The sequence below is a fragment of the Anas acuta genome, chromosome 11 (genome assembly GCF_963932015.1).
Source record: "Anas acuta chromosome 11, bAnaAcu1.1, whole genome shotgun sequence".
Lineage (NCBI taxonomy): Eukaryota > Metazoa > Chordata > Aves > Anseriformes > Anatidae > Anas > Anas acuta.
This window is the reverse complement of record NC_088989.1, coordinates 10,901,900-10,917,847: the sequence shown is the minus strand read 5'-3', so window position 1 is coordinate 10,917,847 and position 15,948 is coordinate 10,901,900. Positions and strand designations below refer to the sequence as shown.

Genomic DNA, 15,948 nt, shown 5'->3' with positions numbered 1-15,948 from the left:
CTTTGCTGCAGCAACCCGTGACCAATTTAAGCGCTGGAGCAAAGGTAAATGCAGGAGGGCTGAGCTGCCACCTGAGCACTGTCTGCACAGCACTGGGTGGAAAGGAAATGGTGCAGGGCTATGAAAGTCACAGAAATGCACGGGATCACACAGAAGAGGGGGCAGGAAAAACTCTTCTTCTGTCTTTTTCTCTGTAGATGCTCACCTCCCTGTGCTGCCTCTGCAGGACGTGGCATTAGCATCCACAAGCCCTCCTTTGGACAGGGAAAGCAGCTAGCACAGTTGGCATCTGGCAGAGAAACAAGTGCTAGGTGGTCTGTGGGATGGTTTCCAGCATGGAGGGAGAGGTGAGGGCATAGGCAGGTTGTGTGGATTTGTGTCACCACGCACAAAGTGCACAAATCCAGCGTTGGAAGAGATTTACTGCTATGCCCGCAAGGCACAGTAGCATGTAGGGACTGACAAGACGATATCTTAAAACCCTGTGTGCAGCAGCTGCACACGCTAATATATTGTTTTCCAATGCCAGGTACATTCTATATTTTAGCTCTATAAATTTCAAAGTTAATCCAGAAACGAGTTATTCAGCATTGCAATAAAATGTGACTACCTTCTGACAGCTTTGTTCTATTCTTTATTCCTGAGGCATGAGCAGAGAAGAAAGGCTCGTGTGCTGTAGAAACTAATAACCACAAGTTAAACCACAAGAGTTCAAAGGGCTTGGTCCACCTCCTGTGGAAGTTGATAGGAGATTCCTACTACACAGAAAACAAATGCGATCTGACCCAAGCAGCTGGATGGCTGTGAGGGATGGAATGAGGCTGAGTCATGGCTCCAAATGTCTTTTTGAAGGAAGATCTAAGTTTATTCCGAGGTTTGGAGCCATTTCCATTTTGTCTTCCAGCTTGAGAATGGGGTTTAGAGTGGTCATTACTGTCTTTGGGTTTGGATCACTCTGCAAAGGGGAGGCTGTCTGGTGGCTGCAGGAAAGGTGCTGGTTTCAAAATTCCTCTTTCGTTTCCCCAGCTCTGCTATTGACTTTCTCTCTGACCTTGGGCACATCAATTCTTCCACTGAAGTAAGTTGGAACTCAATTGCATTTTATGTTTCTTTATGAGTCAGATTCCCTTTCTGCAAAATGAGGATCATAACACTTAACTACCACTCAGAAGCGCTCTGAGGCCTAACAACAAATTAATGTTTAAGATCCTTGGATTTAAAGAAAAAAAGAAAAAAAAAAAAAAAGAAAAAAAAAAAAACAACCTTTACAGATATGTGAATTTCATTGGAAAATGTCAATTTGTAGAAACTGAAAAAGTTCTTCAATGTTTTGAATGCATTTCTTGGCTCAGGAAGGAAAAAAAGTGAGAGATTGAAAGCATCATTTTGAAATGGTTGAAATGCCCTGTTTCAACATTTCGGAAGTGAAACATTTTTGGTTTTCATTTTGAAATGACTTTCAATTTATTTTTTTCATTATATTATGTGCTATAAATACAACACAAAATCAAGTCAAATTGAGGCATGACATCTCTGTTTGTTAAAAGTGAACTGTTTTGAATTACCTGAAAGGACATTACATTTTTTTAATTTCCTCTGTAGAGAACTCTGACATCTCTGGGATTTGCTCTGACTGAGCACCTGGCCCAGCTTCAAAATCTACCAGAAAATGGCATTTTTGTCCTCCTCAGAGCCTGTGAGGACTTGAAGGTTCTGCAACATGGCCCCAAATGTCACATTGAGCTGCCTGTCCTGAGGAACTCTTCTGCTAAAGAGAAATATCACATCGCAGAGACGCAAGGCATTGAGAAGGAGGTGAAAGGCATGATTTGAAAATGCCCAGTTGGATGCAGTTGTGTCCACTAGACACTGATTTAGATAAAGCTGGAGATATTTGAGCATTGAAGCAGGCTACCTTCTGCTGCTACAGAGAGATTTTAAGAAATCAACTGCTACAAGATGATAATGAAAGTTTCTCATCGTGAAAGTTTCCTCTTGCATCCTTTGCGTCTCATCTAAGCCACAACACCCCAAATCTTGCTTCATTTCGTCACTCACAGCCCAAGTGTAGTTTTAATTTGGGCCCCCCTTCTGGTCTCATCTGATTTCTGTCCTGTTCCAGCAGCACAACTGCCCCAACCGTTCACCACGTGGGATCAAATCAGGGCTTTGACTGCGTCCCTCAGACCAGATATCTTCTGGGAAGGACGTGGGGATGTTTGTCACAGTAAGTGGCCGATCCAGCAGAGTTCAGAGGAGTTGGACACGGACCAAGCTGCAAATCACACCTCATCTTTTGTGCTGCCAGCTGCCAAACATCTTAATAGCAAGCAGCCCGTTTTATCCTCTATTGTAGGGTGTGCAAAACATTGCATGGGAGATGTGGCACGAGTTGGAAAAGGTGCAGCTCCAGGCCTCCTGTCAGGGCTCTCTCCATTTGTTTACATACCTTACTAAGGTCATATCAAAGATCGGACACAAGTGTTATGGCCAGAGACACATTACAAAGGTGTCCATGGTGCATAAAAGTTACTGATAAACTGATTATAGCTAGCAGAATCCATTCTGCAGTTGTACGGTGGGGTCTTCTAATGTTGCCACAGAGCCAGCCAGAAGATCAGCAAGCCTGTGTTACCACTGCCCTCTCACTTGGAGAAAGGACACCTTGGTAGCCTTTGAGCCCAATGACCTTTCTTATTAGGATTCTCCTGGAGATCACATTAAAGGCAGCAGGGGGATCTGAGCTCTATCTCTGCTGATGCCCTGCATTCCCACTATTTATCAGGTTCTCTTTAAAAGGATTTCAGATTGCATTTCCGTATCTAGCATATGGAGACTTTCATTTATTTGACAGGCTGATTCTTTTATCAGACATTTATAAGGATTTACAATACTAATGCACGCTGCATGCAGCACTGGATTTCACACAGGAAACCCATTGAAAAAGGGGCGAGCTGTCCTCAGAGCACAGCTTTCCCCTTCTCCTTCCCATCCCAGCCTTACTATGCTATACAGAGGCAGGTCAACAGGACAGAGACTGTGGTGACACTAATGTCTCTTCCGAAAATTTTCTGCTGGGATGAATGATGATGGATGTAGTGTGTACGAGGCTCTTCTCTCTTTGTGGCTGTGCTCAGAGGAATGGGGATGGAGGCAGCCAGGATCCCCTGCCAGCAGGGCGAGCAGTGACAGGCAAAAGAGAAGGCGCTGGACCCTGCAGGAAATCTGCAGAGTGGAGATGGATACGGGCTTTGCTTTAGACTGAGAGCAGCAAAATAAAATCCTCTAGGACAGAGCCCACAGGGCAGGGATTTCTCTTTTTTTGACAGCATACAGTGAATGAAGCACAAAATAGCCTGCTGTCTCTGCAGACAGCAAGGATATTTAGAGATGTCAAACTGTAGTACAGAAGATGCACAAGAGGAATGGAGACACAGCTAACTACATCTGAGACTTTTGGTTTCTTATTCCAACTGGGAGATCTTGAAGTCATGCAAGTTTTTCCGTGCCCCTACTGCAATCAAAACTACAGCTTCTTTCTGCCTTTGGATACCAGATGGAAATAAAGCTTATTTGGTCTTCGTTACCTGCCCTTGTTTCAGATTCAAAGCCTTTTTTCAGTCCTAGCAGAGCAAGGGAATAGTAGCAGACACAGCGAGGCATGAAGTCAAATTCCCCATTTCTATACTGTACAGACAACCAGTTTCTCAGATTCTTTGGGGAGTTTCTAGGGACAGGTTATTTCTGCTGTGTAGTTGATGATTTGCTTAATATAGCAATGCAGCTCCAGTCTCATACTGAAATTTCCTTACTGATTTGATTTTGACTTGACAGCTGCATTTGGTAGTTTACAGTGATCAATAACAAGTTAGCTTTGGTAATATAGTTTCTTGATTTTTAGTTTGAGTTGGCTAAATGAATCATTGATAGAATCTGTAAAGCACCTAGACACCCACAAAAACAGTTAGGACCTCAGGAACAGCTTTCAAAAAGCCAGCTTAAAACCCTAACCTGCTGCCAGTCTGACAGACCACCTGGGCACAACAGGGTGCTGCTCCAAGGCAGCTGACCCTGCCCTGGGCCTGCCCTTCCCACCTGCTCCTGCTTATCCTTGGGCAGACACCTAGTGAACTGATTGAGGAAAGCAAATCACCAGAAAAGACAAAATAAATAAATAAATATCATTTTTGTGCTGGTTTAGCTCAACACACTGGCTCAGTGCATCAGGGGTGCTTGTTCCATGGGCAGAGCAGCAGCAAAGCTGTAAGGATGTGGAGAAAAGAGCTGCAGGATTACACCAGCAAGGAAGTTCCTTGAAGGTAATCATGGTGTGAACATGAAGTAATCTGATGAACCTGCACAACCCATTTACACAGATCTCCTCGTTAAGCACTGAGAGGGTCTTCATCCTATTTACTCTCACAGGTGACTTCCACTTGTGTTATGAATGGTCACATCAGCTCAGGACTTAATGAGGTTTAATTAATTTATAGCCACACCTTACTTCCCTGGTATTAATTTGCCTGCAGATGAGTATGGTGCCTTTAGTCTCTCATCTACTCTGAAGGCTGTAGGAGATGCTTTGGACTTCTACAGGACAGTCTCAGCAAGGTAAGGTAAGGGGGGAAGTTGTGAGTGTTTGGCAATAGCACCTACCAGAGCCAGGGGTAAAGTAACAGAGCAGGCAGTAAATGGGTTGCAGTGTAGGGTTTCACCTCTGGCCCATGCAGGGAAAATCAAGGCAGAGGGCATCGCTGATGCTGCCTGTAGAGAGCCCATTCTGACCCTGCAAATCATTCTTTTGTTCTTGTGGTGGGATGCTCTTAGCCTCCTGCTCTGCCTATGCACTGCTAAACAGCTGTGAAAAGAAAATAGAGAGTGGGGGAAGGCTTCAGGTTGTTTAAGAAGGAGCAGCACTGAAAAGGCCATTAAGAGTTTGGTTTAAACCTACTAATGTCTAGAAACTTGCAGCTGAGAACCAGGCATCCAATATGCTAGCAGAGTTAGATAGTGTTAAGGGTGATGGCTAGCTGCAGACAGATCCTGGCTGCCTGTTATTTTGCTGTGAATTTCCATCCATTCTGGAGAGTTTAAATCAGAACTTTAATGGGCTTTTGATGTTGTTTTAGTTTGGTGAATAGTTTCCCGTTGTATCTGCTTATTCAGTGAAATAGCGAGGAAGCGCTGTTACAGTGGGAGATGACGAGACTATAGAAGCCTATCTCAGCTGCATTTGCACAGCAGAAGCCTTTAAAAATCACTGTGCTATGAACAAGACATTTCCATATTTCACGGCTATTTTTGCTGGGTGCCTAAAGTTGATGATACAGCAAAAAAAAAAAAAAAAGAAGAAGAGGAGGGGGGAGAAGTCCTTCTGCTGTTCCTTTCTTCTTAACAATTTACATCTCAGCCATGTTGCTTGGCAAGCCCAACAAAGTGGAGCATGTTGTGGCTGTAAAGTGATAAGCACATGAGCTACACTGAGGACATTTTCTCCCTGCTATTTGGGTAGGGAAATGAGGATTTACTTTGAAGTGGAACATTAGCCTTTCTTTTTTCTTTTGCTGCTTCTCTCTACCCAAAGCTTATTAGAACAGCTGTGTCTTTTGGGAGAAGATGGCTGGAGTGACTTGGGGACACCGATTATCAGGCATTTGGCTGTGGAGCAATTAACCCTTTGCATGCTTGATAGTCACCATCTTCTATTCCCCTTACTTATTCAGGCCTGCAAAGCTCTACTAGGCTCTGTAAATCATGACAGTAAGAGACCGTGCATGCTAAAGCTAGCAATGGGAAAGTGAAATCCTGCTAAGGGCTGCTTGGTGAGTCTGTGGGACACGGCACTAGACTGAAGAAGCTGAAAATATGCAGAGGAAAATAGAGACTGTACTTCAAGAACAGTTTGCTGTTGTATTGGTCTGTTGTGTTTCCAGAGAGGTTGCTTGGGCCTCTGGGATGTTAGTCTGTCTCTGATGCTGTGCCCAAAACTATTGGTTGCTTTTCAAAGCCCCTGGAGTCTGTTTTTTTTGGTTGCTTTTTTCTTTTGCTTCTGTATCATTTATACTAATGATCATCTCTGACCATTTCTTAAATACCTTCCATGTGTTTACCAGTCTTTGTACCACTGTGAAAGGCATAGCATACACTGAAATGCTCAAAGGAAAGTGGATGTGACTCTGTAATTACCTCAGTTCTTATGGCATTGTTGAAGACAGGCTTGGGGGTATTTTTTCCAAGGTGGGATTTGAAAAAGGTTTATTGTACTGGAACTAGAAGGTGATCTTGTGGATGGTGGGGAAAGATCCCAGCCCAGTACCGATGGAGGGTCCCAGTGGTGGGTGTTGTGATCCTGTACTGTGACTGCCTGATCATTTGGCTCAGACACCAAGCACCTTGCTTGTGCACCACAGAGAGCAAATACCTCTCCAGAAGCTCTTTCTAACCCAGACACAGTAAAATGCCTTGTCCTTGACCTACCTTCAACAGCCGTGAAGGGGATGAGCTTTTTCCCTTAGATCAGCAGATGAAATAAAAGCAGAGACCTGCAGTTATCCTTCACTTAAGGATTAAGGTTTCTCTGGGCTGGCGTTATTACAGTGACCACAGGCAGCCCCAGACTGGCTAAGGGACTTCCAGTGGGGACACAGGTTTAAACTACAGGTTGAGGCATCAAATTAAGGAAAGCTGTTACATCCATATCTTTCAAGTCGGGGGCTCAGGCATGTCTCACCTGCCTTAGGGAGGAACTGAGCTGAGGCCACAGCACAGGGCTGGTGGTCAGAAAATTGGCCAACTCCTCCCATGTCACTGAACATCTCTATTGCTCACTCTCTCCGTCTATAAAGCAGGATTATAACACTTGTCTCAGATGGGTGTGTGAGGATCTGTGGCTGTAATAAACCTTGCAGCTGCTGGCTGTAATGCACCAGCCTGATGCTCACTGTTATTACTAGGAATAATTCTTTGCATATGACCAAAACAAACTGAAGGAGATTTTGGAGGGTAGCTCTGTGCTGAGTGACAGTGGCATTGTCTAAGGATTGCATAAAAAAAATCCTCTACTGAAAATGGAAACAGAAAAAGCCTGCTTGATTTTTTTAATAGTGAGAAGATCATGCAGTGTTTTGTCATATGCTTTTGGTTCTGGGAGTAGTGAAAGAGCATTAGAAGTACTAGCAACATTGGAGAAGAAGAGAATGGCTCATGTTAATCTGACCCTTGACAGAACAATGTGAACGAAGGCCACTTTCATCAGATTTCCACTATGTTCATGGGAGAACTGGGAGTAATTCTGAAAATAAAATCCAAAATATGGGACCTGTTGCAGATTACATCTGCTGAAATATCTGCAGAAGTTAGCAGCATCTACTGCAGGCTGAGGTGGAGTTTGTGGAAACAACTATAACTTCCCAACAAGTAAAAATTTCCTGGCTTTGACTCTGGGTCAAAAACTGGGAAATTACTGGAGTTTCCCTAGGCTAATAGCAAAAGTAAAGGATTATAAGCCCACATAAAACATGACTGAAAATTGCCTTTTGTGGGATCATACCCTAACACACGTGTGCCTAATACAAAAAGATGATCCATACCTGGCAACCCCCCTGGATCTTTCCCTTCCCTTCACAAATCCTATTTTGATTCAAAGCTCTCCCCAAGCTAAAAAAGGGAAACAGGGAAACTTTGAAATTAGGTCAGAGCTCTGAACTCCCATTAGAGACACTGAGGTCACTGTGGTTGTTACCAGAGTAAAATCTTGGGCTGCAATCAGGATGTGTTGCATACTCGGAGAGGAGCTGTTCCCCTGTGCTACAATAAGGATTCACTGGCCCCAGGATGGCTGTGGTATAAGGTTTAATCAGGTTAGCTAGGTTTTCTCTCTTGATTTCACAGCCTCCATTCAGCACACCAGATTATAAACTTTCAACATGTAATTGAACCTGACTCAAGGAGCCAATTGTATTACAGTGAGCTTTAAAAGGGGGAATGGCAAGGGCTAAAGTTTTCATTCAACGAATGCAATTTCTATGCACAGAAATCAATTCAATTGACATCAGTTGAGCTTTAATGCTGAATTAAAGAGCTGCCAGGTTTCCCCCATGGGGCTTTTACAGTCCGGGTTTTATGAATTCATTAAAATGCACACACAAACTTTTAGGGAAATAGCATTACACTGTAATAAGAGCTACAAATCGACCATATTCCTCTGAGATAGAAGTCTAATTTGAGTTGCCTAGTTGGCAAAATTGTTTTCCATCGTTTTGCATTTATTAGCAGAGGGTGTCATATTTTCCCTTGTTTCTGTTTTGCTTTCTTGCTGTTTGCTCAGTAAGGGACAGCACCATGCTTAGAAATACCAAGGGGAGATGTTATCTTTGGAAAACAGGTGCCCTCTTGGGAAGCTGGAGCAGTATAGGATGCTTCAAGGCAAGTCAGGTTGGGCTGGAAGGCTTGGTGGACGCTTCCAGAACTGCAGGATTGATGGTCTCTGCAATTGGAAGTTGGAGTCACTCAGCTTGCAATGAAAGGAAAGAGCAGGAAGTCCTAAAAGACATCTGTGCTAAAGAAGAAGCTGGCTTCTTAGAAAGGACTGGAGCCAAAGCCAGCTGAGAATTGAGACCGCCAAGTATTTTAGGATCTGAAGTTTCAGTGCCCTTCCCCTCTGTTAATCTCACAAACTGACTGAAGAGAATTGCCTTCTAGCAGCCCACATCTATCTTCTGTGCTAATTGCAGGCACAATTAGACTCTCAAACACTGGTTGCCTCCAAAATACTGATGATAGCTGGAAAACTGCAGGGGCAACCACAGAAACTGTGCCCACGGTAAGGATATTTGATCATGTTGGCCTCATCTGCTAGCCTCTCTGTGCTGTTGTACTCCTGTTGCACACCTTGCAGTGCTCTGTCCAATAATGAACATTCACAGGGTTTCATTAAATATGCTCTCTAATTAGATTGATGACCCTGGTGATTGGAGGTCTTGACCTATCCATGAAACAAGTGGGACTCAGAAAACACAATTCCCTCGTGCTGCTGGTTTCCTAGCATGACTTGTCTACAGCTTTTGATGGATGAGGGAGTCTCTAGGGCTAATTCAGCTCCTGCAGAGAAGGCACAGTTGATGTCATTTGGGAAGCTGAATTTTGCAATGGGGACACACATGCCTGTGCAGGGAGACTCTACAGACAAATTTGACAGGCAGCCAACCCTCTGTCGAGTGGCAATACATAACAGTCACTGCCAGCTCCCATTTCCAGGCTAACTTAGTGATGTGGAATGACTCCATATGCTCTTAACAGATCTGATCTCCCACTCCGATGGTCAGGAGGACCTAGAGAAGCAAAGGAAAGGGGCACAAAGGGGCTCACCAGGACAGGGCCCTTTGCTCTCAAGAAAGAAAAGTTTCCTGTGCTGCTGCTTTTGTCAGATACACACATGGTACAAAACTAAATGGCACCTCTGCCCCCAGCAAAAGCATACAAATTATAGAGTAGCTTAAGGAAATGTGGTAGGAAACAGATTTATGCAAAAGGAATATGCATTTGATGGCTTTCCTCATTTGGTTCTCTAGATGCTGATGTAACCAATAAATCAGTGTTACATCAGCTGGGAGGAAGGGCAGTGTAGTAAGGACATTTGTGCCATTTTCTCAGTGTTTTGCAGGGACCATGTTTCTGGTAAATTTTCATGAAATATGAAGAGAAACCTAGAAGATTAGTTCAAAGATTGCATCAATACATTTTACTGGAGAGTTATTACTATTAAATAGCAGGTCTCTTTTTTAACAGAGGTTTGCATAACACTAAGGGAGGAAAATAAGAAACACAGATTTGATGATGAACCAGCTCATGTATTAGAAGGGAGGGATAAGGCTCCTCTCCTCATTTTTTCTTTTCAGAGGACCATGCTGATGCTTTCTGAATGAAAAGAAGGCAAGCTACCATCTCTTCACACTTAAAGAGCTCCCAGGAGCAAAGGGAGAATGAGATAACGAGACCAAGTGCTCTTACAATGAACCTTGGAGGACAGCAAGCCAAGAAGGTAGCATGTCCTTTACCCATATCCCCAAACACTGTGAACATCCAAGTGGAAAGTTCCACCCCAGCTGTCTGGAGACCCAGCAGCAGCAGGACTTGGACCCTTCTTTTTAACCTGTAAATTGACACAAATGGGCAAATTATGGACTCAGCGGGAGGGATTATGCCTGAGGCAGGCAAGATGTAACTCACGCAGAAAAAGCAGTGAGAAGGGGAAAAAACTCAGTGCCTGTGCTTCTTGCCCATTTCCTCTTTCCCAAGTCAAGAAGCAACACCCATCTGAAATTGTGGTTGCCTCAGCAAGGCACAAATTCTGTGGCTGGCCAGGTCCTGCAGGCAGGGGAAGAAGCCATGTGCTGAATCAGCTTGCTGGAGGCCACCTGGCTCACGTGCCAGAAGGTGCCAGCTCCAAATGTAAGGCTTTCAAGCTAGAAAATCTCAGACATTTGACAACGTGCTTGTATATACAGAAAATGCCTGTGACAGCTAGAGTGCTAGATAGACCTTAATAAGAATCATTCCTAAAACCAAATGTTCAGAGATATTAGTCCAAAGGAAGAATCATGTGTCTGAGAGAAGAAAAAAAGAAACTAAACCAAGCAAAAAAACAAGTCTTGCTGGTACTAACCCCTTCCTATTAAAAGACATTTGGAAATAAAGCCTTGAAAGGTAGTTTGAAAGGTGCAAATGTTAATAGTGCAGGTTATTGCAAATCTCTCTTTATTTGATCCTCCTCTCCCTTCTGCTCCCACATGCACCCACCTGCAGACCTGCTGGTGTCTGCACCACGGCAATTCAGTTCCCAGCAGACTTTCTTTGACTGCAGTGGATAGAAGGAGGAATACAGGTCGAAAAATTTGGCAGCACCCTATTAGAGTGCTGCAAAAAAAAAAAAAAAAAGGGGTGGCGATTCCTGCCCGGCGGCACCGAGGCTTGTGTTTCCATCGTCGGCGGTGTAAATACGAGCGCGGTGCCCACCCCTGCCCTCAGCCTGCCCCGGGCTGTGCTGGAGGGGCCCGGGGAGCAGCTCCGAGGCTCAGTGATGGGGTGCGAGTGACACCCTGTGGCCACCTTTCCCTGGGCTCTTCCCGGACCTAAAGAGCAAAGCTGGGGAGAGGGCTGCTGGCAGCTGCTCCAAAGGGATTCTCTCCTCTAGGCTCTGCAAAGTGGTGCTGCTCTGGCTGGGGGAGGAAGAGGAGGCGCACTTAGGGTCAAAGGGCTCTCTGAGCCTTCCCTGGGCTTCAGCCAGCCCTGAGGCTTTGGAGGTGTACCCTCGGTCTCTGACCTATGTCACTAATTCCTTTTTTTCCCTGCTCTTGCCCCATCAATTTTTTTTTTTTACCTGTAGCTGCACAGCTGGTCACTAACCGGGTGTGATTTTGGGAGCTTTCAGTAGCTGCAGTGACTAATGCAGGAAAGAAAATATATTCAAGAATATCTTTGCTTTTGGGTTTGCCAGCTGTGCTCAGACAGCTGTGGAGGGTTGGATGGTTCAGGCAATGACTGGAGATGCACCTTCAACTTCTCTAAGCCAATGCAAAGGGCAGTGGAGAGCCTGTTATCTTTAAATCTAGACTTAAGAGCTGTTCAGGCATTCTCTATTTTAGCCTGTTACATGTAGTGAAACAAGTGTGATACAGATCCAAGATAGTTAATCCGAAATGTTTTGAGGCTCACCAACAGCCAGACCTACCTGCAGTATAGGCTAGGATGGAGGTCTACCTCATTTTAGACCTGAACACCAACTCTACAAGTGTTTCTCACCATGGATAGCTACATACTTGACTTTGGTGGTTGTTTTTTTTTTTTTTAATTAGGTGGTGATGTTTTATTCCTTACACAGAAGGTATTACCCAATCCACCACTGCTTAATTCTGAGGGTGCAGAACATTTTGGTTTGCTGTTCAGAGCAGGGAGGAAAAATATCTCATATAGGAGGAAGAGAAACCCCACACTGTGATCACATAGTTGCTGTATTACTTGTCTGGATGAAGTATTGTTTTGTTCAAAATGTCAAATTCTGTGTGTCTGTTTCAGCAATCCAGAGATGAGTTATCTTGAAAATCATCCTTCTGTCACTGAATTTCCAAATTACAAGGGAAAAAAGCAAGTGGAAGGAGCTTTGCTATTAGGATTGCCAACTCCTTCCATTTCAGCAGCCAGCCACTGGTTTCGCTGCCCCTTTGCCCAGTTAGGTGTTTATGATTTTAGGTTTTCCTGCAGTAGGAGGGAGACAGTGATTAATATATTAGGGATGGGTGAGAGGAGAAACTTTAGTGTACAGTCATTCAAATTTTGGGGTGCTTGTACCTCCTATCACTCTCAGCATTGCTCTCAATTGGATAATTTTAGATCTTTGCATGCCTACTAATATCCTCTGCAAAAGAAGGTGGGGAAAATGTAGATTGCATATTTGCATGTATCTACATTAATTTGCATATATTTCAGTACATTCCCTTAGACCTATGTGCCCTCCTGTTAGGAAGTGAATTGTCCACCAGACTCTAATATGAACACATTACCACGTTCCTGTCCATTTCCACAGCACAACTTCTCAGTAATGGAGCAGGTCAGCTTAAAATACAGGTTATGAAATAATGTCATATCCCCCTGCTCTGATCTGTCCTAATGTATACACAAAAAGTGAAGGCCTGCTGTCCCAAACGAGCCCTCATCATTCTGCTTCTACTGGATTGATGTCTGCAGCCCCATCTGAGCTGTATGGGGAATTCCCCAAACTGCCACATTCCTCAGCACACAAGTGAGAAAACATGAACAGGCAAACCACCAGCTTGTGAGATCCAGCAACCACACACAAACCCAACTGCCCAAGAAATTTGGTTCTGCCAGACATTTTCCAGTGTAATATCTTAATTCAGTCATTCTCCAGTTTGGGAGATGATCAAGACAAACCACTTTCAGGGTCCAATCTGAAGCTCAGTGGTGGTCCTGGAGGATGGCAGATTGGGTTCTCATTTTCCAGGGAACCGGAAGACTTGGCCTTCACTGAAAATTAAAACACAACAGAAAATAGAACAACCCACCACCTCTTTCTAACCCTTCAAGTTGCGAAAACTATCTTCTGAACGTAAATAGCTTCAGTAATTAAGATCGTTGAATATACAGTACCAGGGAATGAGCAGTTCATGATTTTTTTTCAATGAGAACATATTAAATTATGCCTTTTGATATCTCTTTTCAAAATGTGGAATTATCAAATTTTTATGTGCTGGATGTGTGTGCTGACTCTGTCCATACATAGCAAATGCACTTAAAATGCTAACATTTCAGTGTAATAGTTCGATTGATGAGATTTTTCTTATAAAAGGGGGAGGAGAGGGAAATCAGATAAAAGAAGCTGGCTTGGGGAGTTTTGATAGGAGCATTTGTGATTCTCTGTTCACCCAGCTTCCAAACGATCCAGCAAACGATTGAGCCCCTTCTGAGCAATCGAGGAATAAAAGTGGTTGCTGCGGGCCAGACCTTCACCTGTTCTAAAGTGCCTCATTTGCAGCAACTTGAGTGAAACTGCTGCTTTACAGCAGGTGACATTTTGGCCCTGAACTGCAATACAGGAAGAGCTCTGCTTCATCGTGTGTGCCATCTGACTGGGGTGGTCACTCCTCCAGAAGCGCTGTCACTGTGCTCCAGGTCTCAGGCTGGTCCCTTGCTGAGTTTCAGGGAATAGCAAGCAAAGGAGATGGGATGTCCCTCCCAGGACCTTTGTCTTCACAGAGAACCACTGTCCTTAAATTCAGTTATCCCACATCTGTCAGTTTTGCCTCTGTCTGTGGGAAGGACTGAAGAGTGGAAGTCAGAAGTCTCCTGTATTAGACTTGTCTTGGCTGCCAAGCAGATGGTTCATTTGGAGGGAGATGAAGTCCCAGTAAGTCCCCTGTGCTGCAGCTTCAGATCCATTGTCCTTTAGCTGCTAACAGCCAGAGGGAGGCAGGCATATCTGTGCTTCAGAATAGGGGCTGGAAGATTTGTCAAGCCAACCCAAACATAAATCCAGCACCATCAGGCCTTTCCCTGCAGCTATATGCTGTCTCCCATGTAATTTTAGGCAACACTTTCCAATCTACTTTCTGATAATATCACCATCTAGTAGCACTTAGGACACTGTCCCAATAATAACACACAAAACCCCTCTTCCTGCAATTATTTCCTTTCACCAAGAGAGCTACCAGGTTGTGGGCACATCTGTTGGCTTGTTTATACTTTAATGTCATCCAAGTAATAAGAGCATCAGGAAAAAGAAAACAAAACAGAGAAAAGCCTCTAGTGGGGCTGGTGCTGCTGTGTGCGCCTATGGTAACTACTGTGAGCATTAAGATGAAGCACTTCAAGCATGAATAATAACAAAAAAAAAAATCTAGAAGATAGATTAAAGCACTCTAGCACTTTGTAATAGTGTTTGTAATGCAGATAAAACGTTTGTACTCTAATTTCCAGCACCACCAACAAAATAAATAAGTGTGCTTGGATTGCATTTTTCTTTCAAAAACTGTTCCAAAAACTGTTCATATTGAAGGAAAACAACTTAAACTGGGTTTAGAAACACAATGTAAGCGGGAAAGTTAGGCACTGTTATCAGCATGACAAGTGCAACCGATTCCTTTGATAAATGGTGCTTGAAGAAAGACACAGAGCTCATCTGCTCAGGATCATTGTGTTTTAAGTTTAATTAAGTAGTGAATTAATGTTTGCAAAATGCTTTGGGATCCTTCAGCAGACAGTGCTCATAGAAGAGCAGAGTAGTTTTAGCATGAAATGGATTTTGGGGAGATGAACTAACTTATTCCTGTTTGAGAGCTCAATCTGAAGTGGCCAGGGAGAAGATCCTCACTGACTTCGGGCTGGATCAGATCAAGCCTGCAGGACAGGAGTCTTGATTTAGCAGGCAAGTGCCAGTGAAGAGAGCCAGAATACTTAGAGTTAGGCATGCATTTTAAGTAGCTTGCTTTAGAGCGCATATTTTCATGTTTGCTATTTGTAAAGCTGTGAGCCGGAAAAGGCCACCAGCACAGCTCGGCTGACCTCCTGTTTATCTCAGGCCTTTACATTTCGCCCAATAACCCTGTGCTGAGTGTAACAACCTGTGTCTGCTAAAGCAGATCTTCTGGAAAGTGCTTCTGGGCTTGTTTTAGTGCCAGGTGGATATGAAGAATCCATCACGTTCTTTGAACTAATGCTTAATCAACTTCAATGTTTAAAATGTGAATCTTTTCTCTTTATTCCTCATTTGAATTTATCTGGCTTCAGCTCCTAGCCATTGGATCCTGCTATGCCTTTCTACCCTGGACGAAAGAGCCCTGTAGTAGGCAGAGAAATTTTCTGCAGCTGCGTTCACTAAGGTAGCATTACAAAGGATACTTTCATGCTTGGGGGTAGAAGATCACTGCTTGGGATAAGAATGAAATTGAAAGAATTAATATTATTCTATAGAGATCCCAACACAGTAGCTCTGGTACAGAGATTTCTTCTGTGCTCCAAAGATCTGATAGCCTAGAAAGATAAAAACAGTCAAGTGAGGGAAGAGTAAGGCCGTGGACATGACCAACACTGAACATGCATATTCTTGGCTCTGGTTTATTGCCCTTTATTTGCATTGAGAACAAATAGGAGTTTGGAGGTCTACAACAACTCCTTTGCTGGTCAGTGAGGCCCTGTGCCTCGGCAGCGCTCGGCTCTTGGTGGGAGCAGCAGAACAAGGGCTGATTCCCTGCAGCAAACCTGGATTCCAGCAGGGCCGAAATCCTACTGTATTTCCCTGCCAGCACAGAAGTCATCTCTGGGCCTGGCTTAGTGCTGTGGCTTGTACTACGGGAACACGCAGTCAAAGGAGACAAGAACTGCATTTGGACCATCGTGCTGGCAAGGAGGTGAAGTGCAGCTACAGGGACCTGCTGT

General features: G+C 44.0%; 1 long non-coding RNA gene across 1 annotated transcript; it reads left to right on the top strand.

Annotated features, from left to right (window-relative positions):
• Positions 1-4,404: 4,404 nt before the first annotated feature.
• On the top strand, positions 4,405-14,527 carry LOC137862460 (uncharacterized). The gene is made up of 2 exons (XR_011100299.1): positions 4,405-4,611; positions 9,897-14,527. It is a non-coding gene; the product is annotated as an uncharacterized lncRNA (long non-coding RNA).
• Positions 14,528-15,948: the final 1,421 nt, after the last annotated feature.